At 40.3% G+C, this 27,799-nt stretch overlaps 1 pseudogene across 1 annotated transcript in view; it reads right to left on the minus strand.

Moving 5' to 3' along the window:
- Positions 1-27,799, minus strand: part of LOC149241085 (uncharacterized) — a 150,750-nt pseudogene that overhangs the window by 114,185 nt on the left and 8,766 nt on the right. The window contains exon 2 of the transcript XR_016246548.1: positions 5,872-6,579. The product of XR_016246548.1 is annotated as an uncharacterized LOC149241085 (transcript). The remainder of the gene's footprint in view (positions 1-5,871; positions 6,580-27,799) is intronic.

The following is a 27,799-nucleotide window of genomic DNA, read 5'->3' on the forward strand; positions in this document are numbered from 1 at the left end:
GAGGTTCATGATAAGACATTTGCCTCGGTTGGAAGAGTTACCCCAGATTTTTGAAGGACATGAAAAAGGAGTCTAATGATTGAAGAAGATATTGTACCTTGAGATTGATTGATTAAAGTAAAAGGAAAAGGAAAAGGTATTTCCTTCAAAGGGAGCTAGAAGAAGAATTTGACATGAAGGATCTTGGATTGATACACTACTACTTGGGACTTGAGGGAGCATGTGATCAAGATCCTCAAAGAGTTTGTAAGCCCATAGCAAACCAATTTGAAGAAGTTGAGGAATTTTGATTCAAATCTTGTTGATCCATCATTGTACTAGCAGTTGATTGATTCTCTAATGTATTTGATTCAATTACTAGGCTGGCAGTGTTGATGATGAGAAAAAGTATTATTGGTGGTTGTTTCTACTTAGGATATGCTATGGTTTCTTGGAAGGGCAGGAAGCAAGATTTTCTTGCACTAGGCACTACTGAGACAGAATATATGGCAACTTGTGCAGTTAACTGTGAAACAATTTGGCTCCATAAAATATTTGATGGCACGGGACTAGCTAAGAGTGCGCTCATGTTAAGTTTTCACTGTTCTATGTTGTTACAATCACTTTAGCCCAATTCCTTTCTTCAATTAGCAATCACTTTCAAATCGTTTTGATCTTCCAGTAACAAATAACAATTGTATATAGAACAGTAAATGCAATGAACAATAGAAGATAATCACGAGCAATAAGAGACACAATATTTGGTCAAATGCCAGAGAAAAACCCACAACGGGGAAAACATTTTCAAATTTTTCTTATTAGATTGTCATAAAATGTTCAACATAGAGATACAATGATTTCGTTCATCAACGAAAGAGCCAACGTCAATTCTTTGACTATCCAAGAGATCAACCAACCAATATCCAATAGATGAGATTCAAAGTCAAATTTAGTCAACAAGTCAAAGGCTGCAATTTTGTCAAAGTCAACAACAATCAACGATGCCCTAACCAGTCTTAAAGTCAACAATCAAACTCCTCCAAAAGAGCTTGGTCAGCAGTGAAAATACTCTACCTTCCATGCTGGTCAAACGTCAGTGAAAATTTTGCCAAACAACTCTGTCAAACTTGGTCAAAGGAGAGAGAAAGGCCCATGGTCAAACTGCAGTCAAACCCTACAATCAATAGAAGTCAAATTGCCTAGAAAATCTCGATCTTTGTGCCAAAGAATGTGGCCTCCAAAAACATATCCAAAATTGAAGTCAAACCAAGTTAAAGTATGTCCAAACACCAAAAAGTCAACGTTGGTCAAAAACAATTTTCAGTCCTTTTGAAATTCTCTCTCCAACTTGCATGTGTGAAAGAAGACCTGCAGTTTCAGATTTGTACGAACTTCTAAGAGAAGAAGAAGATGTGTGTGATGTGTGTCCAAATGAGGTTGACTTGACTTGTAATTATATGTGATTTTGGAGACCCAATTTGTCCTTTAGGCCAGTCTATACTTTTGTGCACTTGCCGGTTTTCAGATTAAAAATATTATTTTTCCTTTACCAAATTAAATTCTTCCAAGGGCAAAAAGGGTCTTCTCTGGATGAGGAAGGTTGTCCAAAGGAGGAAATTTGCCCCTGAGCTACCAAATTAACACTCTCTCAGCTAGAGAGAAATTTCCGACTGCATCATAAGTCCCATCTCAAATGTCTTGTTATCATCAAGTCAACTATGGTCTTTGCTCATTTATGCTCATTTGCTGAACACTCTCTAATCTAAAAGAAGAAGACATCATAGGGTAGCTCAAGCTACCACCCTCTATCCAAGGCAATGTTGCACGAAGTGGGGAGGTTTTTTGGAAGTGGATCCGCGGAAGCATCATTTCCCAAAACTCTAGGAAGTGATGCGTCTTGGAAGCACCTACTATATATATATATATTGCATTTATATTTAAAAAACTCCCAAAATACCAAATTAATTGTAAAAGACATGAAAACATGCATATTTTTACATAAATCAAGATAGATATGATATCCATTGTACATCAATGATTAATTATTCCAACGTCAACCATCTAAAATCTAGATTCCTTTTCTCTTGGCTAGCCTTTGCCTCTACTTCGATTCTCTAGGGATATTAGCTAAGTTGCAGGAAGCGTAGGGTAAGAGGACGTTTCGTACGGAAACGGAAACGAAACCCTGAAATGCGTGTGGTACAGCCGTGAAACGCATTTCCGGTCATACTGGCACGTTTCACGATGCAAAAACGTGGCCAGTATGGTCGGAAACGCGTTTCACGACCGTATGACGCATGTTTCAGCTTGTAACTTGTGTTTTTTTCATTTTTTTTCTAATTTATTATTAGGTTTTCCTAATGACTTCTAGTTGCTTCTAGATGCCTGTCTAAAGTTATAAAAGTGAACTTTGTCTCATTCTCTCATCACACTATTCAACAAGTCGTTTATCTTGGAGACTGGCGATTTTAGCAAAGGGGAAGAGAGGAAGAGAGCAGTTGTTTCAGCTAAGGTATTTTGAGCAGTGAGCAAAGTAGATTTCAGCAGCAAGAGCAAGAGATTTCAGCAGCAAGAGAAAGAGATTTCAGCAGCAGATTTGGAGTGCAGAGTTTTCGGCTACAACATTCTTGGCTTTTTGGCTCAGCTACAACCATATTTCTCCTCTTTTTCTGGCATTTTGGGGTAGCTTCAACTACAGAAAATTAATTTGGGTAAGAAACATTCATTTTGTTAGTTTTTTCCTACTATTTCTTCAATTTTTCTAGGGTTTATGCTGCCAAAAATATGAAAAACGTTTTTTATTTACAGATTTGTTTTTTTAATTTATTTTTGCAGCAATGGCTTCCAACCAAAGTGCAGCTGCAAGTTCAAGCCCTAGGGCCAACCCAAGGGCTGAATATTATCCTCTTTGGAGGCATGTGACGAAGCTTCAAAGATGTGCAGGTGGTGGCTCATGGGAATGGCGATGCAATCTTTGCAATAATTCGTACAAGGGCTCCTACCCAAGAGTGAAGGCACATCTTTTGCATGGAGGAGGACAGGGGATTGCAGGTTGCACAAAAACAACAGATCCATTGGCAAGGAGGGCATATCAAAGAGAGCAAGATGAGGCGGATGGTACTAAGAGAAGGCATGATGACCTTACTCAAGCTCCATCTAACATTGAGCCAAGGATTGTAGTTGAAGCAAGAAAGAGGAGAGCCGATCCCACTCAACAACATGAACAACTAGCACCCAAAAATACCAGAGGGGCATCCCCTTCAGTTTAGGATAGCAGAATTGCTAAATTGGTGAATGTGCAAGCAAGAGAAGAAACTGATTCCAGAGTGGCTAGGTGCATTTATGCATGTGGTATCCCATTCAATGTTGTTCGCTCTCCTTATTGGCAAGATATGATAAGGGCAATTAACAAAGCTCCTCAAGGGTACAAGGGGCCCAACTATGAGAAAGTCAAAACCCAGCTTCTCAAAAATGAGAAGGAGCTTGTGGAGGATATTTTAGCTCCAATTCGTTCTTCCTGGAGTAGCTCTGGGGTTACCATAGTCTCAGATGGATGGACAGATACAAGGCACAGACCATTGATAAATATCATTGCAACTTCCCCCAAAGGAGCAATGTTTATCAAGGCAGAAGACTGCTCAGGAGAGGTGAAAGATGCACAGTTCATTGTTGATGTTATTATAAAAGCTATTGAACAAATAGGGCCTAACAGGGTGGTGCAAGTTATCACGGATAATGCACCAGTTTGCAAAGCTGCAGGTTTAATTATTGAGGGGAGGTATGACCACATCTTTTGGACACCATGCATTGTCCATAATCTGAATCTGATCTTAGAGGAGATCGACAACAAAGTTTCCTGAATAAAGGAACTCACAGGGGAAGCAAGGGAGATTGTCAAATTCATCACCAACCACCACCAATCTCAGGCCATATTTCGAGAGTACTCCAAATTGGAGTTGTTAAAAGTTGCTAAGACAAGATATGCCTCAAACTACCTGATGTTGCGCCGCCTTGTTGAGGTTAAGCATGCATTAGTTTCTATGGTGGTGAGTCAACTTTGGATTGAGTGGAGACAAGCAGATTCAGAGCGGGGATCTATGGTGCGTAGATTGTGCCTTGATGAAGATTGGTGGAGCAAGGTAGATTTCTTGCTAAAGTTCACAACTCCTACATTTGAGCTTCTTCGAAGTGCTGACACTGACCAACCTTTCTTAGGAGAGGTATATGATGGCATGGATTCCATGGTTGAGAAAACTATGGAAATCATTTCGCAAGAGTCTTCACAAATTTTGTTTGTTGATGATCATTTTGCTGGTTTGGTCAAGAAAATCATTGTTGATAGGTGGAACAATTTCAACACTCCATTGCACACTTTAGCAGATGCTTTGAACCCCAAATTTTATGATGAGAAGCTTATTGTTCAAAGCAATGGGAAGAGGAAGGCACCCCATAAGGATAGAGAGGTGGCTAATGGGGTGAAAAAAGCCCTTATGAGAATGTTTCCTTCTCATCTACACAGGGAGGTAAAGGAGGAATTTGTCAGTTTTGCTGCAGAAATAGATGATTATGCAGATATATCAGCTTTGGAGGAGAGAAGCACCATGAATCCAGTTAGGTGGTGGATTTGTCGTGGAGAAAATGGTGTACATTTGCAAAACCTTGCCATTCGTATTCTTTCATAAGTGGCAAGCTCTTCATCAGCAGAAAGGAATTGGAGCACTTATGGTTTTATTCATTCTGTGAAGCGCAATAGGTTGGGTTCACAAAAGGCAGAGAATCTTGTTTATGTGCACTCCAACCTTCGCCTTGCCTCTCGTAGGGGTGCAGAATACAACAGTGGTCCTTCTAAAGAATGGGATGTGGATGCAGAAAATCCTGATTTGGATCTCTCTCTTGCTGCCCTGAATATTGAGGCCGAGTCTGGAAGTGGAATTGGCGCATCATCTTCTTCAACACCACCATCCACTGTTGAGCATTGTACTGCTTCTATTTTTGATGAGGATTGTTATGATAAGGATTAGTCTTTCGTCTCTATAGTTCTTGCAGCCTTATAGTCTTTATTGTACTTGCAGCCTCATATATTAATATAAATAAAGGTTGATTTTGAGATTTGGATATATAATAAAGGTTGCTTTTGGATATTCCGATATTTTTATTTTCATTATGTGATCATTCATGAGTAAATGTGATGTAAATTTAATCTTAATGTTTAAATGTAATAAATTATAATGTATCATTTATGCTTTATGATTGCACATATATATATATATATATATATATATATATATATATTCGCGTTCCCCGTTTCCAATATTTGGGGAGGTTGCGTTTCATATCGCTTCCCGTTTCGGAAACTCATACCCGTTTCCCCATTTCGTGCAACCTTGGATATTAGTCAACATTGCCCAATTTTGATCAAACAGCCTAATCCAAGCCTTATAATATGATAGAGAAAGCTTAACATGCCTGATCAATGATTTTGACTTGAGTGAAGGGGACATTTTTTCTAAGTCCATTACAAAGGAGTTCAACAATCAACAACACCAACAATGGGGTACATATATGGCTCGGTGCTCTTGATTAAATGTCAATCACATGCCCTCATACATGATATAATCCAATGAAACACCACAATCCCATTGATCCTGAAAACTGTTAAGTCTACTGGATTTTGAATGGGATATGAAATTCTATTTTTTTCATATGAAGTTTGATGAGGTTGGAACCACCCTCAAACATCCTGAGTCATTTCATGGAACCACTCAGGATGTTTGAGAGTGGTTCCAACCTCATCAAACTTCATATGAAGAAAATAGAATTTCATATCCCATTCAAAATCCAGCATAAATGATAAAAGAGGCTATCACTTTTACTTTAAGAATTTAACATTACCATTGGGAGCATCAAGAAGCGCCTTGGGACAGTTTAGACTTAGACTGTTTGTTGAGTTCCTGACGTAGATCTGGATAAATCCTGAACCAGTCACCTAACATTCGGTGCATGTGGGCTCGAACCATTCGCCATGGAACTGGATATTTCTCACAAAGATCGAAGTATTCCAACACCAGAGTTGCCCGATTGAATGGATTTTTAAGTTCATGTTCAGTATGCTTCACTCTCTCATATTTTTCTAACACCTCTTCTGCCTGGGAGCTTGAATTATCTTCCCAGTCTGCCATTAATCAATACCCTGCAAAAAGTGCAGGGTTTTCCAGTATGGATTCAGCTGACAAAACTCCATCTGCACCAGTCTCTCTTAAACAATCATAGACATCTTCTAAATATCTTATATTTCCATTTGCCAAAACAGGAATTCTAACAGCCTTCTTGACAGCATTAATTACAGCCCAATCTGCTCTAACGCTTTTCCCGTCTTTCTGATCCCTGGTGCGTCCATGAACAGCAAGAAGTGAGCATCCTGCAGCCTCAAGCATTTTGGCATATGCTATAGTGTCCACAAGGGAAGGAAACATCCGAATCTTACATGATACAGGCACAGATAAGTTAGAAGCCAGATTTTTAACTAAGGATTCCACAAGTGGCAAGTTGTCCATCAAAAATGCTCCATAATTACCTTGTTTGGCAATGTGTTGTGGGCACCTGCATAGGAAATAAGCAAATGGAATATAACCATCAGTGAACAAACTAATGTGGTACAGAGAAAATGTAAAATTCATGGAGAGAAATAAAAATAAAATCAGTCAATGAAAATTGATCCAATAGAATGTGGTCTCCAAAGCAAAACCTAGTATGATTTATAGGGTTCATTTCAGCTTCAATTAGAGGTCCGTACATGTGATCAGCACAACAAATTACTTCATGTTCTAAAAAATGTATGAAAGGTCATCTGCCTTTTCTAAGGTGCCTAGAAAATATCAAAATTTCATCATGCTGCACACTACTGACATCGAATTAAAAACATTCCTTAACGGATAGCACAGTAGAGTTTATAAAAGATGGTGAACTCTTTTCTAAGGTGCCTAGAAAATATAAAAATTTTGCGATGCTGCACGCTACTGACATCGAATTAAAAGCATTCCTTAACGGATAGCACAGCAGAGTTTATACAAGATGGTGAACTACAAGGAAAAAGCCTTTCCACCCAATCGAAGTAAGAGATGCGCAAACCCTTGGTATAAGTCCCATTTCAAGGTAAAAGTGAGATTATTGTTACAAAAGCATATGCTAAGATTACAGTTTCCCTACTGGTTTAATGATTGAACTTATAAAGTTGAACTAATTATACGGTAATTACATCTGTATTGGAAGCTCATTTAGGATGCCTTTTACCAGGGTTTGAATCATGATTTCTCACCATAACTTCTGACACAACAGACATAACTCATCTTTGAGACACTATTCCTGCCTACTGCATATAAAGATGTCCCAAGCTTATGTAGTTATGGACATGCGTCCAGAGCCAATGTTGAATCTGATGGCCTTGTTGATGAACCAATAATATTTAAACACCAAGGGTAATTGATAGCTTTTGATGTGATACACGATTTTGTATAAAGGTTTGTTGAACATATACGATGCAACTTCGTAAGTATTTTTAAGTACCTTCAAACATCCACTCAAAACAATGGAAATATGTCAAAACATTTTAATTTTACACACATCAGATATATGGGCAATAGAAATACCTTCTTACAGCAGAACCAAAAGGTAATTAACATCGAAGGTAACTTTTCCAAAACATGTTGAGAGATTAAATGATTTACTTGTCTAAGCAAGGGTTAGTGCTCACATTAAGACGTATAACTGGTTTGGAAACTGTCCCTCTAGTGTTGACATTAATATTTAAGGTTGAGTTCCATAATAAACATCCAAGGTTGAATTTCTCAATCCTTTCGACATGTTTTTTCCCTAACTACCTTCTAGCAATTTGTCATCAATAATTTGCATAGATGTATGACTTCCTTGTTGCTGCAATTCAGTGTCTTTGTAGTTTAATTAAATGGCAGATTCCTCCCCCAATAGGCTCAAATACCATGTGCAATACCATTAATCTTCTCAAACAAAGGGCCAACCATGGAACAGCCTATGAGTATGTGCAATAAGAGGGGAGTGTTCCACAAAACAAGTGAGAATCCCAAAACCATGTGAAACAATTTGAAACCACATGCCGATACTATCAAACAACTCTGTACCACAGGCCAAGGAATAAGGTGATCTAGGAGCATGAGCAAAAGTATATGGGTATGCTACCAAATGTCTAGTCAACCATCAATGGATCAAGCACTCCATGAATCACATCTCAACCTCTTGGGTGGCATGTTACGCTCTTCAAAACATGTACCCTAGGGATATGTGCTATAGCGAGAAGGCACAATATCAATGCATGTCAAATCAAATAATGAGCTAACAACCTAGGGAATGCCCTTAGTTGACAGGTTTCCTTCTAGATGTATGCTCTAGGGGTCAACAAATGTGTAGATCATGTGTGCAAAACCCTCATCAAGGCTAGTGCAGCATTAAGACTTTGTTCAACCCTTCAAAATATCGAACGATTATGCCAAAAAAGGGCGGTAATCCATGAAAAAATAGGCATTAAAGAAATGCCACCAAAAGCCACTTGTTATCGCTCAAACTCTCACTAGGTGAAGAAAGTCCTAACCACAAATTGTGAGCACCTAGAGGCACTGATAGGAAAATCACCCACTGTCACTTTGATGGCCTTGGCCCACTCTTCAAACCAAAGGAAATGAAGCTGGGGGGGTGTCTCTATGGTCAATCCAAGCTAGATCATTATAAAGAAAGTGGGAAAAACAAGATTAATCTTGCCCCACTCTTCAACCCAAAGGAAATCAACCTTGGCGGGGGGGGGGGGGGGGGGGTGTCTTTATGGTCAATCCAAGCTAGATCATTAAAGAAAGTGAGAAATACAAGCTTAAAATGATTACTCTCTCTTGTGTTCCAGCCAACCAAATCAATTCTCTTGCCAACCAAATCAATTCTCTTTAAAGATGTATGGATCAGGAGAAAATAAGTATAGTGAATTGTTAAACAAATTCCCAAAAAGAAATGTGAATGTGACACCAACCTCCAATGTCATTATCGACATATAGAAATAGCATGCAACATCCCAAAGTGATGCTGAATGTGTCAATGATTTGTTGCAACTTAGAGACGATAGATTGTTTTAGATCCAAAGTAATGCTGAATCAAAAGATCATAGACCATCTAAGTATAAATGTCACAAGAAGATATTCAGAGTGCAGAAATGTATTGTATCAAATGTGTTTAGTAATCATCATTCACATGAATCGATAATTTCTGTCCTTAGAAGAATAATCAGCAGTGATATTAAACCTAGAGTGATCTGAATTTTCAAGGGGTATGCTGCTGCTTGGTATGCCAAACTGTGTACAGCATTTGATCATTCAAAATACCATTATTCCCTAGTCACAAAGTGAGCATTATAACCAAAAACGATGACAAGATGTGCTCAGGATTTACATGAATATAACAGCCAGCTTTGTAATGAATCAATTATGAAACATGGGACTCAAATCACCCTCGTTATAAGTTATGACAAACAAAATTAAAAGATATGAATCTGTATAGTACTCCATGTCAGTTCCAGATTTAGTGTAAGCCATTCATCATATATCCAGAACAGCCATCAACACGAAACTATATGATGCAATGATTACTTATTAGATTTATTCTGTATAAACAGCAGTATAGTTTATGTGAAAATGCCAAAGCTGTTTAAATCTTGATTGTGAGCAGTCATAATGATAACATTAATATCAATGTTTTAAAACTTGAACTCGGACTCAGAATTGGTCGAGGGTCAACTTCGACTCGGACTCCAACTCAGTATCAACTCGGACTAGTTAACTCCAATGACTAGGGTCTTTGTAAAAAGTACATTAAATATTTAATTTTTAAAGAAAAAACATATTTTTAAAGATTTTCATTCATGTTTCCAAACTCAAAGCATTAGAGTAATAGAGAGATGACAACATCTGATCTAAGTATGCTCATGAATACATCTATTATATCAAAATGGCACCCAGTGCATTGTCCAATGTTGGGAATCACAATCATCGTTAGACCAAAACCTGTAGGTGTTAGTCAACGATCACATCGCCAAAGATAAGGATCCACAAGAGGCGGTTAGTCCATGTCACGAAAATCAGACTTCTCCTTCGCTTGGGATAGATGCCAAAGAGGTTGAATTCTCCTTCAATATATACTCATCTTGTGTGGTCGAACAGGCCTCTTCTAGACCAACTTCACTGGCAGGGCCAACTTGGTGTTGGGAGTCCAAAAATAATATTTCAAAATTAATTTTAATGTTTCTTTCTTGATACAATGTGCCCATAAAGGTCTTATACAAATGACAAGGACTATATTGACTCAATAAACCCTAGAGCATGAAGAACATGCTTGACCAAATTGACAAAATAAAATAGATCATGAAGCCCATGCTTTCAAAATTATATTTCTCTTTGTCTTTTTGCTTTTACAATAGATATATAATGATATGAGTTCAATAACAATTATGAAGACCGAGCATAGTTACATTTCTAAACACTCCCTCTTAACTAGGGAGGTATTCATAATTGTACAAATAGTACAAGGATGACCTCAAGTTGAAATATTCTAAGAAGAGTATCAACATATACAAATCTTGATACCATCTAGGCCAACTGCCAAGGTATCTAGGTGCCATCTAGGCTACCTGCCAAGGTACCAAACAAGGATCCAAACGTCATCTAGGCTACCTACCAAGACACTAACTCAACACGGATCCAAGTGTCATTTAGGCTACCTGCCAAGACACCAACTCATCACGAATCCAAGTGTCATCTAGGCTACCTACCAAAACACCAACTCAACATAGATCCAGGTGTCATCTAGGCTACGTGCCAAGACAACAACTTATCACGGATCCAGGTATCATCTAGGCTATCTACCAAGACACCAACTCATCGCGGATCCAGGTGTCATCTAGGCTACCTGCCAAGACACCAACAGGGATCTCGGTACCACCTAGTCTACTTGCCAAGGTACCAACCCAACCAGGGATCTAGGTATCATCTAGGTTGCCTACCAAGATACCAACCCTAACAGTACCATCATACAGGCTTATATAGCCTAAGGTATTCATCATCTCTCCTCAATCAAATAGGAAATATCAACCAATCCAAGCTTGCTTCTCAAATACTCAAGCTTCTTATTGGGAAGAGATTTAGTCAAAATATCGGCTACTTGCTCATATGTCGAGACATACTATAGCTTTACAACCCCATCTTGTACCTGACTTCAAATATAATGGTACTTATTATTAATGTGCTTTGTTCTAGCATGAAACACAGGATGCTCAGTCATTCTTATGCTACTCTAGTTGTCACAAAATATCACGGTGGGATCCATGGGTCCTCCAAATAAATCTATAAGAAGCTTCCTAAGCCAAACAGCTTCTTTTCCAACCTCACAAGCTGCAACATATTCAGCTTCAGCACTACTCAAAGCAACAGATTCTTGTTTTCGACTCATCCATGAGATCATAGCAGATCCAAAACTAAAACAACCAGCGGTAGTGCTTCCTCCATCTGTTTCACTGCCACACCAATCAAAGTCTGTAATCCTGATAATAGAATTTCCTTGCCATCATATTTTAGGTAGTGATGAATTGTTCCACATAGGTATCTCAAGATATGTTTCATAGTTATCCAATGATCATGACATTGCTCTAATTGAAATTGACTGAGGACATTTACTACATAACATATGTCAAGTCTGGAATTCACCAAGTACATTAGGGAGCCAACGAACTAACGATAGCTTGTGGGATCCACAGGACTAAAATTTGAATTCTTCAACCTCTTCAAATTTTTGATCATGGAAGTTGTCATGGGCTTACTATCCATCATGCCAAACTTTTGCAAGATCTTGATCACATATTTACCTTTACCAAGATCTATTTCGCTTGGTTTTTGCCAAGCTTCTAAGCCAAAATAATAATGCATAAGCCCAAGGTCCTTCATTTCGAATTTTGTTGCCAATATCTTCTTACACTCTTGAATATGGTGTTCTACACCTGTAATAAGTAAGTCATCCAAATATAATAGTATAATGACAAGTTCATTCTTGACAATTTTGATGTCGAGATTTGGATCAGCAAAGCTCTTGACAAATCCAATTCTTAGTAAATAGGCATCCATTTTCCAAGCTCTAGGAGCTTGTTTCAAACCATATAATGCCTTTTTCAATCTGCAAACGTGAGTTTCTCTGCTATGGATTTCAAATCCTTGAGGTTGCTCAATATATACTTCTTCTTCTATAGTTCGATTCAGGAATGTTGTTTTGACATCCATTTGATGAATATCCCATCCCATCGTGGAAGCTACAGAAAACAAAGATCTAATATTAGTGTACCTGGTTGTAGGAGCAAAAGTTTCTTCATAGTCAATCCCTTCCTTTTTAGAGAAACTTCTAGCTACAAATTTTGCCTTGTATTTATCAATGCTCCCATCTACCGTGATTTTATAAATCCATTTGGAAGTGAATTGATTTGTCACTAGGTCTAGGAACAATTTCCCAAACTCCATTCTTCATGATAGATTGGTATTCTTCCTGCATAGTTTTCTTCCATTGTGTATGTTCAGCAGCTTGTTCATAGGTGGAGGGTTCTACTCCAATAAGTTTCGTCATATATGTTGCATACCTAGAATATCTTTTAGTTCTTTTACTTTCTACGAAGGTCCCTTTTGTTGCTCCATGCCCTTCAGCTTCTTGTAAAGTTGCTCTTAACCATGTTGGCCTTTTTTTATTTTCTGGAATGATAGTTTGTTGAATAGGTTCACTTGGTCCTTCACCTTTCTTAGTGTCCTATGTTATAGTAGTCAAAGCCAAGCTTAGTCTTTTTTATTGTTATTTTTGGTCAATTTGTAAAATGTTGCTATGATCTCATAGAGATCAAGACTTAGCGTCAATAGGATATACTAAAGTCAGATTGGTAAATAAAAATCAAGTTGTCAAATTCTTAAAAGGGCTAGATTCCAATTTTAAAGTGGTTTGTGTTTACCTTTGGGTTCCTCTCCTCAGTCTGGAGGAATTACGAAGTGCTAACAACCTTCTTGATTGATTGTAGATACTTCATTGTTGTCATGATCTTCTTCTTCTTCTTCAAAGAGAGGTACTTCTTCTTCTTCAAAGAGAGGTACTTCTTCTTCACCAAAGTCAACGGGAATGTCCTTGGACCTTTTGTATGCAATGTTTTTATCGAAAATGACATCTCTACTAACTTCAATACGACGGTCTTCCTTAATATAGATTTTGTAGGCCTTAGATGACAAGTTATATCCAACAAAGATTCCTTTCATGCTAGTGGAGTCCAACTTCTTTCTCTTGTCTTTTGGAATGTGAATATAAATGGGACATCCAAAGATTCAAAGATGATCTACATTAGGCTTCCTTCCTAAAAAAGCTTCTTTCGAAGTCATGTTTTCAAGAATTCTATGAGGGCTTCTATTTTGGATGTAGATTGTTGTCATTGCTGCTTCTCCCCATAAGAATTTAGGAAGATCTTGATCATGGAGCATGGCTCTAACGCACTCTTCAATTGTTCTATTCTTTCTTTTAGCCACTCCATTTTGTTGAGGATTATAGGGAACTATGAGCTCCCTCTTAATACCTGCTTCCTTGCAAAAAGCTATAAGTTCCTTGGAAGTGTATTCCCCACCATTATCGGATCTTAGAGTCTTTATTTTTATTCATGTCAAGATCTCCAGTTCTGCCTTGAATTCTTGGAATTTCTCAAAAACTTCATCCTTAGATTTGAGGAGATAAATCTATGTTTTCCTTGAATAATCATCAATGAATGTCACATAATATTGATGACCTCCATGAGATTTTTCTGCCATTGGTCCACATACATCAGAATGAATGAGGTTTAATATTTCTTTAGACCTAGTATCATTACTTGTAAATGGGCTTCTTAACATTTTTGCCTAAAGCACATCCCTTGCGTACTTCTCCATGGTCTTCTTTCAAATTGGGGATGTCTTTTACCATCTTACTTAAAGAGGGAAATATTTTATAGTGAAGGTGGCCATACCTTCTATGCCAAAGCTCAGAAGGGCTAATATCCAAGTGTACAAGAGCTTAAGGAAGAGGTGTTAATAGCCAATACAACCTCCCCTCACAAATCCCAGTGACCTTAGCTTTATCAATGCTAGAACCCTTTCCCCAAACTAGAATTTTACCATCTATGAAAGCAATTATATCTCCTTTATCTTCTAGACAAGAAATAGAAAGTAAGTTTTCCTTCAAATCTAGACCGAAGAGTATGTTGTTGAGATGAATATTTCCACCACCTTCTAGATTCAAAGATGTAGACCCAACTCCCTTGATCGAATATCTCTTATTATCTCCAAGCTCCACTGAATGAGAGTGGTTTCTCTTTGATATAGTTTGTAGTTGACCACATTCTCCTGTCACGTGTCTTGAGGCTCCACTGTCAATTATCCATACATCTTCATCATCAAAAGTACCTGTGAGAGCTGAGAAGAATCCTTTATCCATGATACCCTTAATCTTGAGATGAACTTGACCATACAATCTTTGGTAGATATCAATAAGTCTCCAACAGCCTTGATGTCTTGTTTCATATAGCTAGCCATTGAAGATAGATGCTTCAAATGTATCTTCAAAGAGATGGCCAATGAGGTGATCTTCAAAGTGTCCTGCCTTAACCTTAGCTCTGAAACCATGTTGAGAAATCAATGTAGATAGAAATTAGGGTTTTGATTCCTCTTTTCTTGACAATTACTTGTGATTATGTGTTGGCCTTTAATACTATATTATGATCTCTTCTTTCATCAAGCAAATACCAATTAAAAATGTACGAAGGTCACAAGAACAAGAGACACAAGATATAGGTACTCAATCAAGGCAAAACCCCTCTCTTAGGGGAAAACCCAATCAAACTCTTCCCTATATAGAACCAAGTCAAAATGAGATAACTAAAAACAAGACCAAGAACTTCCACCAAGCACCAAGTCAACCTTCCAAGGTATCTCCTCCAAAAGAGTCAAAGTCTATCCAATTCAACAATGGTCAAAGTGTCTTCTTTCTGCCACTTTCAAGGTCTCGACCTATGACTTTAGTCTTGCAACTCTCGGCTTGCAATTTCGCATTGTAGTAGACAGAAAAAATCCTAGAAAACTCGCACATGTGAGCCAAATTAGGCCGAAATTAGACTTTTCCTTCGCTTGGATTCTCTTTTCTTCTTTCTTGACTTCGCTTGGGATAGATGCCGAAGAGGTCGAATGTCCTTCAATATATACTCATCTTGTGTGGTCGAATAAGCCTTTTCTAGGTCGACTTCACTAGGAAGGCCAACTTAGTGTTGGGAGTCCAAAAATGATATTTTAAAATCAATTTTAATGTTTCTTTCTTGACGTAATGTGTCGGTGAGGGTCTTATACAAATGACAAGGACTATATTGAATCTAATCCCTAGAGCATGAAGAACATGCTTGACCTAATTGACAAAATAAAATAGAGCATGAAATCCATGCTTTCAAAATTATATTTTTCTTTTTCTTTTTGCTTTGACAATAAATATATAATGATATTAGTTCAATAACAATTATGAAGACCGAGCATAGTTGCATTTCTCAACAACATCCACGGATACAAGAAAACAAACTAGGGCTTGTTGTCAACAACTCTGACAACCAACCTGCCCTGAACAAGATACACTGGCTGTCTAGTTGATCTAGTCGACAATCACAGTTGCCTTAATCGTACCCTGAACAAAATTGTTGGTCCTTCTCCTCCCAACCTGTAACACAGCCTCTATCAATGGTTCTACTCCTTTAGGTCACTAAACACGGCTCACAGATTTTCCCTCTAATTGATCATTTGTCCATGAATGCATCAACACATAGGGTCTTCTATTGAGTTGTTCACAACTCCATTTGTGAACAACTCTCAACTACCCACTATTGCTCCTCAGCTCCTTTGGGACTTATTCCCTCTATTGCCTTCCTTTGCTGCTCCAATGAAGACAAACTTTGGGCCGAAGGGCTACCACCTATCACTACAAGATGTCCTCTTCAATGCCCTTGGGCTAATCCAACTGCTCAATTTGATCTCCTTCTTTTGTCCTTCAAAGATCAGCCACTAGAGCCTCCAACCTTCACCCTCCTTACAGTTGTCAATTTCCTTCTTGACATAGGGCTACTTGAGCACCTACTTGTTGCCCTCCAACAATCGTAAGATGCCCAACAACAATCTATTCAATCTAGACTTTATCCACTAGCAACAAATCAAACTTATACACATCAACACATTCCTTTTTCTCATTGTTCTTGGTTTGTCTCTTCTAATGTAGATTTCAGTCTAGTTGGGGTTGATATCAGTCCATGTCAGCTCCTTTCCTGCTCCCAAAACCCTTACTCCAATTGTGGCTTCCTTCCTCCTTGGTTCCTCTTCCCTTCGCTAGTTGCTAGGGCTATTTCTAGCCCACTGTATAGGCCTTTCAGCCCTCACAAAACTAGTCGTCCACCTCAAGAAAGTCTGCGGCCCAAACAAAGGTATGTCCACAAAAATTTATACACAAAAACAAGCCCAGAACTAATCCAAATCAGCTCGACCCTACTCTTGATCCTCTCAGCCCTCAAGACAATCACAAGAAGCACTAAATCACGTCCTCCTCTTCTTTGCTTGAGTTGCTCTTGATCTATGGCCTATCTCAAATGTGTATCTTATGAATTGTTGCACTTTAGATGATGCATTTGAGGTCTCCAAATTCCTTTATTTATATGTGATCTTAGGCCATACGAACAACCCTTCAAGTGACACCATACTTGCCAAGCTGACCTACTTTTTGTGTCACTTTTTTCACACACATATAAACAAAAATTAATCTCCATTTGTAGACCTCCTCTCTTAGTGCTTGAAGTTGCCCCTTGCTCCACTAAGGGTCCTCTTCCATCTCCAAGAGTCAAACCAACAAAAGTCAACATAGTTTTGGCTCAACTCCTTTGGGTACCAAAACCTCCACCTTGGGTTCTGAGCCCACAAACCACTTTTGTGGAGCCCATTCCTCCAAAAGCCTGAACCCTAGGGCTTGGAGTACCTCCCAAGCTACCAATCTCAACACTCCCTGAAGGTACTTCCAAGACTAGGAAGTAACTCATCATCACTGTCACTGCTAACGACACTAGCCCAACTCTTGGCGCTCGCAAATCTAGCAAACCCTGTAGCATGAACTGCACCCTTCTCGGAAGAGTCACAGCCACTATAAGCCTCCTTCTTCTTCTTCTCCTGAAATGCTTTCAAGCCATTCCACGATTCCTTCTTGCCAGCTGTACAAGCACCCTTGCTCCCCACCGACCACGCGCTCTTCTTGGGCTGCACATTCTCCCTCTGAACCTGCAAACTCCCGCTAGAACTCTACTCCCTCTAAACCTCTAGAACCTGGACCTTCTCTTCCTTCTTCTCATGATCTATAGGCTTGCCCGTTAGCCTATTTACACCATCCTTTGTAACTCCAGTAACAACACCTACGTGGCTCGAGCCTTTGGGCCTGAGTCTCAGCTTCCCACCCTAGAACGGCACCTCAAACCCCTTATGCTTGATCACTAAGACGGACAGCATGTTATATTTCTGCGCCAGTACAAACAGTACATCTTGAACTCGCATCAACTGACATGACTCCATTCTGAATGGCACGACACTTGATCCTCTAATCTCCTTCTGACTCTTGTCACCCACCACCATGTGCAACTTCGAGTCCAACTCAGCTAAACTCTCGAACGCATCCTACGACCCCGTCATATGCTTCGACAAACCACTGTCCACGTATCATGCAGCCTCATCAATGATACCCTGAGAGAAATAAGAGATCAAGGCCTTCAATCTCCTGGAAAGGTCATCTATCTCAGTAGAAGTGGCGATACCTGTAACCTCCTCCTTCTTCTTCTCTCCATCTTCTTACTTCTTCCTTGGACACTCCATCAAAAAATGACCATACTCACCACAGTCAAAACACTTTACCTTACTCAAGTCCTTTCGCTTTCCCTTCATCCTTACTGCAAGTGCCACGGCCCATGTCATCATCAGATGTCTTCTTCGAATGAAGATCCTCGCCTCGCAACTCTTCCTAAATGAAGTCATGCCACATCCTATTCCAATGTGGAAACTTCTCTCTGGCAACGACCCCTTCAATGAACAGCTACCATTTTGGAGTGAACCCCTTCAAAGTGATTCTCACCATCTCAAAATCTGAAATAGTCACACCGATGGCAGCAAGCTCCTCTCAAACTTGAGACAATCTTGTCAGATACAACGTCACCCCTTCACCCTCTGTCATCTTGATGGCTTTCAACTTATCCTATAATACCAGCTACCAGTTCTCGTTCTTATTCTAGAACAAACCTTGAAGATCTTTCCACATCTCATGGGCAGTGTTCTTCCTGAACATATGAGGTATCGAAGGATCTTTGACACCATTTAGGATGATCAATTTGGCCCTCGTATCCATCTGTCTGTACACTTCCAGCTGCTCCTAAGGGTCAGTCGACTTCTTGATCTCTTTCTCGGCAAAGTCCTAGATCTTGTTCACCATCAAAACCAACTTGATCCTTTCCTTCCAAGGACTATAGTTGGGCAACCCTTCCAACGTATCCTCAAATTGCAGATCCACCGACATCTTCGACATTGTTGTGAGCACTTCAACAAAAATGTGACCAACTCCCTCTTAAGTTGTACTTGTTGTGCGCACTCTGATTCATTGGCCCTTCAAAGTAGCTCTGATACCATATTGTTTTTCCACGGCACTAGGAATGTAGGTTAGGGTCTTAGAATCCCTGACACTACCAATCCAAATGCCACAACAAACTACTTTGCACAGCAGAATATAAACAGCGGTAAATCAACTAGTGCATAAAATAGACAACTTTTTACAATTTTCAACAACCCAACTTCGTTATATTAACAAATTGTAATACAATTGTCTAGGGCTCCTGTACCAAGGATAATGGCCCTCATACATCCACTGATACAAGAATACAAACTAGGGTTTGTTGTCAACAACTATGACAACCAACCTACCCTGAACAAGATACACTAACCGTCTAAGTTGATCTAGTCGACAATCCCAGCTGCCTTGATCGTACCCTGAACACAACTGCTAGTCCTGCCGCTCCCATTCTGTAGCACTACCTCTATCAATGGTCCTGCTCCTTTAGATCACTGAACACGGCTCACAAATATGCCCTTTAGTTGATCATTCATCCATCAATGCATCAACACATAGGGTCTTTTCTGGAGTTGTTCACAACTTCTTTTGTGAACAACTCTCAACTGCCCACTGCTGCTCTTCAGCTCCTTTGGGACTTCTTCCCTCTATTTCCTTCTTGCGTTGCTCCAATGAAGACAAACTTTGGGTTGGAGGGTTGCCACGTATCACTACAAGATGTCCTTGTCTTCAATAAACTAGGGCTAATCCAACTGCTCAAATTGACCTCCTACTTTCATCCTTCAAAGATCAGTCGCTAGAGCTTCGAACCTTCGCCCTCCTTACAGCTACCAATGTCCTTCTTGCCAACTGATCTAGGGCTATGTTACCCACCATTTTGTGGGTGATATCCCTAGAAGAAAAGTTTTTTCCAAGATGGTCCTCAGTCGGCAACCCCTTACAGCCACCAACTAGCTCATTGTGCCACTTCTCTGTCACCTGAGCCAACCATGTGGTCCATCACCCATCTATCATGACCATATGTTTGAAGGTGGGCCTCCCAAACCTAAAGGTATGCCTTGTCATTTGGTAATTGAGTATTGTAGTTTACTTATCATGGAGACTTTTGGGCATGAATTAATGGGGGGATTCAGCGGAAAGAGTGGGCTAGGTCTATGCTCTTTTCCCTTAGACCTCTTTTGGACGTTACCCTTGGACCCTAGTCCCATGGGATCTCTTTTACTGACCTTTGGGCTCTCAGGATGGTACTTCATGGTAAACCCTGATTTTGGTTGTGTGGTCCCACTCCCTTATCCACATACATCGCTCCCCCTCCGCTCATTATAGCCCCATTCATCATTTCTCCCTCCTAGGTCCACATTCTTCCACTGGGTCCACATAGGGTGGGCCTCCCCCCCTTGCCCACAACTTGGGTCGGGCTTGGAACGATGCCCCAGAGGTTGATGCAGCTAAAACGAAAAGTAAAAGCATAATTGGCCACATTCAATAGAAAAATGTACCACAAAATGCAAAAGATGGTCAGGACAGACACATTTAGCACGTGGGCAAAAGCCAATGCATGAGCTCTAACCCATTCTCATGGCCATAACCCTAGTTTCTATAGGCCCTATATGAGCCTCTTTTAACATTAAGGAACCCATGATTGTCCCAACCCCTAGTGGGAAATGAACTGCCTCACCTCAAAGGGGGTATCCACTGCTATACTTTACATATCATGCTCTTATTCCTTGAGCCTCAAGCAGTCAACCAAAGAAAAAATCATAAAAAGAAAAAGGCATATGAAGAAGGGTGGAAAAATCAAAGTCGAGGTAACTCATGTACCACAATTTCTCCCTCCTGTACATTAAATACCCAATTTCTCCTTTATTAGCTACACTTATACCTTGGCATGTGACCCAGGATTGCCCCCTCCATCCCCTACTTCGTTCCATCACTTTATCACATGCCACCACCATTTGAAGGATGTAACTTGGACATATCATCCCCTTTAAAAGTACAAACCACCTAATAGGGTACTTGGTTAACCCCCTTGGAGCTTGGAGACATTAGCACATGCAAAAGCCCGCTATGGAAGGGCATGCCATTATGAAGTGCCCACCTATTATCCATGGTTTGTAAGCTCTTTAATTCGATTTCTTTAAATGACTTTTTGTACTGGAAGGCGAGGGGACAATTGGATCTTATGTAGGATTGCAAATGGTCTCCATTTTGGGTTTGGTCTCCCTATACGAGGTCCTAACTCTCCAAAGGGCTACATTGGCACATGTAGGGTGTGTGTAGAGAGCCATGGGCCTCCACAGCAGTAAATAGCATTCCATGGATCCCCAAAGATGTTTAGAGATTGCTCGAGTTTCATCTATTGGACGAGGAAGATGCACCTAGCTCAAATGCCTAGCCAGCCCCGCAGTTGTATCATGCACTTGGTAGATGACCTAGGACCTGTATGATGATGTGGCATCACTTATACCATAATCCGAGCCTTTGCAGATGGTCCACAAGCATCTTCGATCTATTTGGAGATCCATGAGGACACTTGTGTGCCCCCCCACACCCATTGGGAGCACCACAGATTTATTATTTGGAGAACAAGAGGCCAACCCCTTGTCCACTACTTTTGGGAGTCCCATTTCTCATTATGGCACCTGTGGACTTTATCAGGCCTCTTAGAAGGCCCCATGACATGTATTATTGATCATTCGACCTCTTGAGAGGCTTATTCTTTTGTTTATGAGCTAGTTTGGTGGGCTTGTCACCAAAAGTTAGTTATTTTGCACATTATTTTATTTTAGGTGCTAATGTAGGCCTAATTTGCTAAATCGAACTCATAAGAAGTGTATAAATACAAGTGATGTGTATTCATTTTAGCATCATCACTTGGATCGGACTTGTATCTCTCTTCAGAATTTCGATATCCTTCTTGGAGGATGAATTTTGGAGCATGGAATGAATGTTGATGTTTGGATTATTTTCTCTTGTCTTGGAGCTTTTTGATTGGCAAATTCTTGATGGTTGGATATACTCTTAATACATGTAAGTACAATTTAATGCTATTTTCTTTTCTATTTTTGTCACATACATTGTCGCTAGGATTTCGCTATACTAGGGCTAATTTATTGCATCCATTTATGCGAAGTTGTGGAAAATTGGTTTCTAAATACTAATGCTTAATGTATGGACCAAGTATTATGAATGAATGTTCCTAGAGATGCTTCTTCATTGAAATTCATCTTGATAAGCCATCAATTTTGCAAAACGAAATATAAAGTTCTTGAAGTTGCTTTTGTTGTTGCCCTAATGCTATGCGAAGTTGTCTTTGAGGCCTCCTTGACATAGAAAATTCAATGTCCATAGTCATAATTACTCGACTCCAAATCTCCCCAAAGGATTAAGCACTGGTCCACCATAAGGTAATCACCTTAAACCTATTTTCCTTCTCCCTTCTCTTGGCATCCTCTGCGTTGGGGTTTCTCCTAGGCACCCTCCAATTTTGAAGCAATTCCGACGGTGGGATTGTGAGATACCTCAAGCCCTAGCCTCAAGATCAATCTTACCCTTGGTTTCCTTAGGCAAAAGACCTCATTGGGATCCTCACATTGTCTTGCACTAAAAATTATTCCTTTGATCCCTTTCTTCGTCTGGAATAGGTCAAGCATATCCTTGGTTGCTAAACCCTATCCCCCTTGACCTAACCCCGGGTCCACTTGGTCCCGTGTGGTCCCATACACTATTAAGGATAATCCTTCAAGGATCACTTGGAATCCAAGCTTTCACAAGAATTTTAAGGCCTAGGGACCTCCATCATAAGATACATACCCTAAACCTAAACCTTGAAATTCACTTTAAGCCCTTCCTTGAGAGCCTACAACCTTGCCTTCCAAAGCAAGCAAGTTGCATATTTGAGCCTCTTGTGAATAGGCTTCCAGGATCACCCTTCACCCTATCATTGGTCCATCCATTTTGTGATCCTTATCATAACGAGTCTCCTCAAATTGATGAAAGTTCGTAAAGAGCAGGGAGGCTAAGCCGAGGTGACAGTGGTCTATTTCTCCATTGTTGCCCTTAGCCTAGTGGTAGTCATTCAAGGATCCCCTGTTAGAACTTAGGACCCCTGCTAGCTTGAGCGGTAACAGGCTACTTTGAGCACCTACGTGTTAAACTCCAACAACCTTAAGATGCCCAACAACAATCTATCCAATCTGGACTCTATCCACTAGCAACAAATCAAGCTTATACACATAACACATACCATTTTTCTCACTGTTTTGTCTCTATCTCTTTTTTTGTATATTTCGGTTTGGTTAGGGCTGATATCAGTTCACGTCAGCTCCTTTTCTTGCTCCCAAAACCCTTACTCTAGTCGCAACTTCCTTCCTTCTTGGATCCTCTTCCCTTCACTGGCTACTAGGGCTATTTCCATCCCACTAATTAGGCCTTTCGGCTCTCACAAAACAAGTCGTCCACCTCAAGAAAGTCTACATCGCAAAAAGATGTTTGTCAACAAAAATTTCACATAAAAGCCAGCCCAAAACTAGTCCAAATCAGCTCGGCCCTACCCCTGATCCTCTCGGCCCTTAAGACAATCACAAGAAGCACTAAATCACGTCCTTCTCTTCTTTGCTTGAGTTGCTCTTGATCTGTGGCCTATCTCGGATGTGCATCTTACGAATTGTTACACTTTGAATGATGCATTTGAGGTCTCCAAACTCCTTTATTTATATGTGATTTTAGGCCAAACGACCAGCCCATCAAGTGACACCATACTTGCCAAGATGACCTGCTTTTTGTGTCACTTTTTCCCACACGTATAAACAAAAATTAATATCTCCACTTGTAGACCTCCTCCCTTGGTGCTTGAAGTTGCCCCTTGCTCTTTTAAGGGTCCTCTTCCATCTCCAAGAGTCAAACCAACAAAAGTCAACATGGTTTTGGCCCAACTCCTTTGGGCACAAAACCCCCACCTTGGGTTCTAAGCCCACAAACCACTTTTTTGGAGCCCATTCCTCCAAAACCCTTAACCCTAGGGCTTGGAGTACCTCCCAAGCTACAAATCTCAACAAAGTAGGGGTTGGGTAATTTTATATTGCTAAGTTGGATGGTGAACTCTTGCCTTCCCTGATAGGAGGAAACCGCCTTACTTTGTTCAATGGAACCTGATGCATTTTATATAGGTAGTTGCATTACATTTGTGTGTTTCATTTGTGAAAGCATCCTACTTATTGCATTTATTATGTTGTTGTGTTGCATCCGAGATTAGGTTGCATCTAGTTAGCTTTTTATTTTCTATGCAGATTTTATTATATCATATGAAAACAAGGGCGACGATTAGCACCACATGCACATGCTTCCAGACAAGTTGATCTGAATGTGTAGGTAATAGGTCTGTGAGCTCGGGGATTGCCAAGGTTCTCATGAACTCCTCGTTCGAGCATATGGATCATGCACTCACATGTCCTCGAGTTGGAGCCAAATGTTACCCACCAAAATGGGTAACATTTTGGTGATACATTTGTTGAATAAAATTTCTTCCTTCCAAGAAAAGATTGAATGAGTTTAGCTATGTTGACAAATCCATCCACTACATGTCGAAAGCATCTCGCATCAGCATCATGCAAAGGAATCTAATCACCCACTAGACATATCCGCTTTGCAAAGGATCTAGTCACTCACAAGCCAAATACCCATTGGTTGGTCAAGCACCCCCTAACATAAGACTAGTCCTTGTTTCACCAATCCACCAAGTCATCGCTAGGAATCGGGCACCCCCTAACACATGGTGAAACCCTGGGGCCATTTACCATTCCCACATGTTGTCACATGCTATTGAATGGCAAATCGCTTGCACGATGTTATAAGGCACAAGCCCAACCCACTAGCCAAAACCCATGGCAATATGGTCAAATAACCCCTAATCAAGGGATCAATCCAGGCCTTGATGCTACTAGGCCAATCTCCCTAGTCACACTCCATGGCTCCTGGTCAAAACCCATGACCTAAGGGAGGTTATCTACCCCTTGATACTACAACATCAACACTCCCTTCAACCAAGGGAAGCATTCTTAATCGCTCCAAACTTGTCCCAGAAGTATACCAACTTCATCCAGGGGAAAAGGCTTTGTAGAATGTCAACAACCTGCTCAACCATAGAAGTACATAGGAGCCTCACTACTCCTTTTGTACCACGTGCTTTGACCTGTCATCTCCTGCACTTGATCAAACAATTTTGCAAGTAGCTTCCAAAGCAACATTGCTTCATGATTCATCAAACAAATTGCAATATACTCTGCCTCAGTAGTGTTGTCAGCTTCCCGCTCATCATAGCAGACCCCAAGCTGAATCATCTTCCTAATGTACTTTTCCCGTTTTCTGCATTCTCAACCCAATCTGAATCTGTAAATCTCAACATTTGTATGAGACATATCTCAATCCATATCCAATTGTACCATGCTAGTACCTCAACACATGTTCTGCCACATGCCTTGGCTCAACCATAAACTAACTAGATTGAATCCATCACCACAATTGCTTTCCAGTTACCCTGATTGGGTGCTCCCTGTAACGTTGAAACAAATTATGCTGAGACAATCCAGACTACTCCCTCTGCCACTCAGCTTCATCAAAATGCATAACATGGGAATGGCCATGAACTTGTTGTCCATCATCCCAAATCTCTGAAGGATCGCAATAATACACTTCCTTTTGGCCAAGGAAGATCTCACTCCACTTCTTCCACACTTCTAGTCCCAAGAAGTAATATTTCTAACCAAGATCTTTCATCTCGATCCTAGAGATCAAGAGATCAACTCCCTTTGTCATGACTGCTCCCTCTATCACGGAAGCAAATCTTCATCTCACTATTGCTCCCTTTGACAAGTGAGTCCTTCCACTCTCATCAGAAACAAGATCAACCAAGATTTCTCAAATACTCATACCAAGCCCAAGGTCCATACAAGGCTTTCTCCAGTCTGCAAACATGAGATCCCCTCTCATGTACCTCAAAGCCCTGAGATAGTTCTATGTACAATTCTTCTTCCTCAATTACTCCATTGAGGAAAGCGGTCTCCACATCCACCTAATGTAATTTCCAACCCATAATAGAAGCAACAAAAATAATAATTCTAATAGAAGTGTACCTGACGATTGGAGAAAATGTCTCCTAATAGTCCTCTCTCTCTTCCTGGGAGAATCCTTACTTTGTACTTCTCTATGTTGCCATCACTACTGACTTTCCACAAGTCTCGACAAAATGACAGCCTCCAAACTTGTTGGCCATCCTTCTTTCTCTCGACTAGGAGGTCTTCTAATCATCAGGCATGATGTTAGTACAAGTTCTCCCTCCACAAATCACTGATCCTGGGAGAATCGTCTTGCCACAAATTTTGCTTCGTTCTTCCAATACTTCCACTTGCTGCCAGAGCCTTGGTAGCTTTCACGATGTACCTGCAATCCTCACTAGGAGACCCATGGAAGAACGATTATAACCCAGGCAAAAGAAACAATGACAAGAAGCTGACTTAAAATTAAATTAGTAATAATCAAGGAAGACGGATATAAGGTACTTATCTTTTGGGGATTGTAGGGAATTGTCAACTCCCTCTTGCTCCTTGCCTACTTGCAAAAATCATTGAAATCTATTTAAAATCATATTAGCCTTGTAAAACATATCCTCGTCCTTATCATCAACTACTAATGTTTTTGTAGTGTCTGTTGATTTGGGGTAGCATCGGATGTGCTCTAGCCATGAAAATTGGTGGAGAGGCTAAAGCACATGGGATCTCCAAGACCCAGAAATGGTTTGGGGAAATTCCACCCATTAGAGAGATATTAAAATAATTAATATTTTTAATGGAGTTCCTAAGTCCAAACTTAGGAAAATTAAAATATTAAGGGTGTATTAATATAAAATTGGGTGAAAATGTTCTAAATGACAGGGATCAAGCCAAACCTAATCTTAGCTGTTGATTAGGGACTTAATCTCGGTCGTTGAAGACTCAACCGGAAAAGTATAAGAGGAGGCTTGAGGGTCAGTTGGAAACACACCAAGATTGATCAGTCAGTTCGATTTCTGGAGCGGGGCTTGTTAAGAAAATTGGAACAAGTGTACTATTGCAGCAAGGGGTAGTGAGTACATAGCATAGAGGCAGAGATAGTGCCAGAGGGTCAGCGCAGTGACTGAGGAGGCTACGCAGGGGCAGCAGGAGCCACGCAGAGGCAGCTAGAGACTGTGCAGACGCTGAGGGGCCTGCGTGGGTGACGCAGAAGGCCAGAGAGCTGACGCAGAGAGGCAGAAGGCTGACGCAAAGGGTTCTAGAGCTACGCTGAGGCTAGCAGGGCTGACGCAGAGCCTTGGAGAAGCGTCGGAAGGATTTTCGTGGGGCAGACTTGTTGAATATCTGTCTCCGAGAAGAGGTAGTATTGTCGTGTAAAATTCTTTGTTGGGTGAGCCAGTTTGGCACCCTAGTTGTACTCAAGAAATCTGCATAATAATAAAACCCTTAGAACTCCTGCACCGGTTTTCCTGCATTGGGTTTTCCTGAGGACGATTGTCCAAAAATAACGCTGTCCCTTGTGTGTTTGTCTAGTATTTCAGTTGTTGATCTGTATATGAGTTAAGGTTGCATCTGTTTTCAGTATTTATATTTATAAATAACTTGTTAATGTAATAAACAAGTAGGAGAATTTAAACCAGAGGATGCAGTAGGGATTTCTAATGAGTTAGACTTAGAAATTTCAACATGGTATCAGAGGGTTGCAGATCACAGGAGGACTAAAGGCACCAGCAATATCAGAAATTTGCAGCAGTAGCAGTTGTCCCGAGAGACAAAGCTGCTCCCAAGCAGAAGGCAACAAAGAAGGAGTGACGCAAAGGGCCTGTGTCATCATTTCGAGCCAGAAAAATCATTACACTCGTTTCGTGTCGTTGATGTGGGATCTATCAAGGCCCTCCTGCGATGAGTCGCTTCTTGTCGACATCAACACATTATCCAAGAAGTTGACTTAGAAACACCCTTTTAGTACCTTGGGGCTTGCATACATCAATGGCAAGTTTCTCGCTTCCAGCGATAGGTTGACATCACTGGCCTTCGACCGAAAG

The sequence above is a fragment of the Pinus tabuliformis genome, chromosome 8 (assembly GCF_031772625.1).
Source record: "Pinus tabuliformis cultivar Carrire ecotype Pingquan chromosome 8, CPIR1, whole genome shotgun sequence".
Lineage (NCBI taxonomy): Eukaryota > Viridiplantae > Streptophyta > Pinopsida > Pinales > Pinaceae > Pinus > Pinus tabuliformis.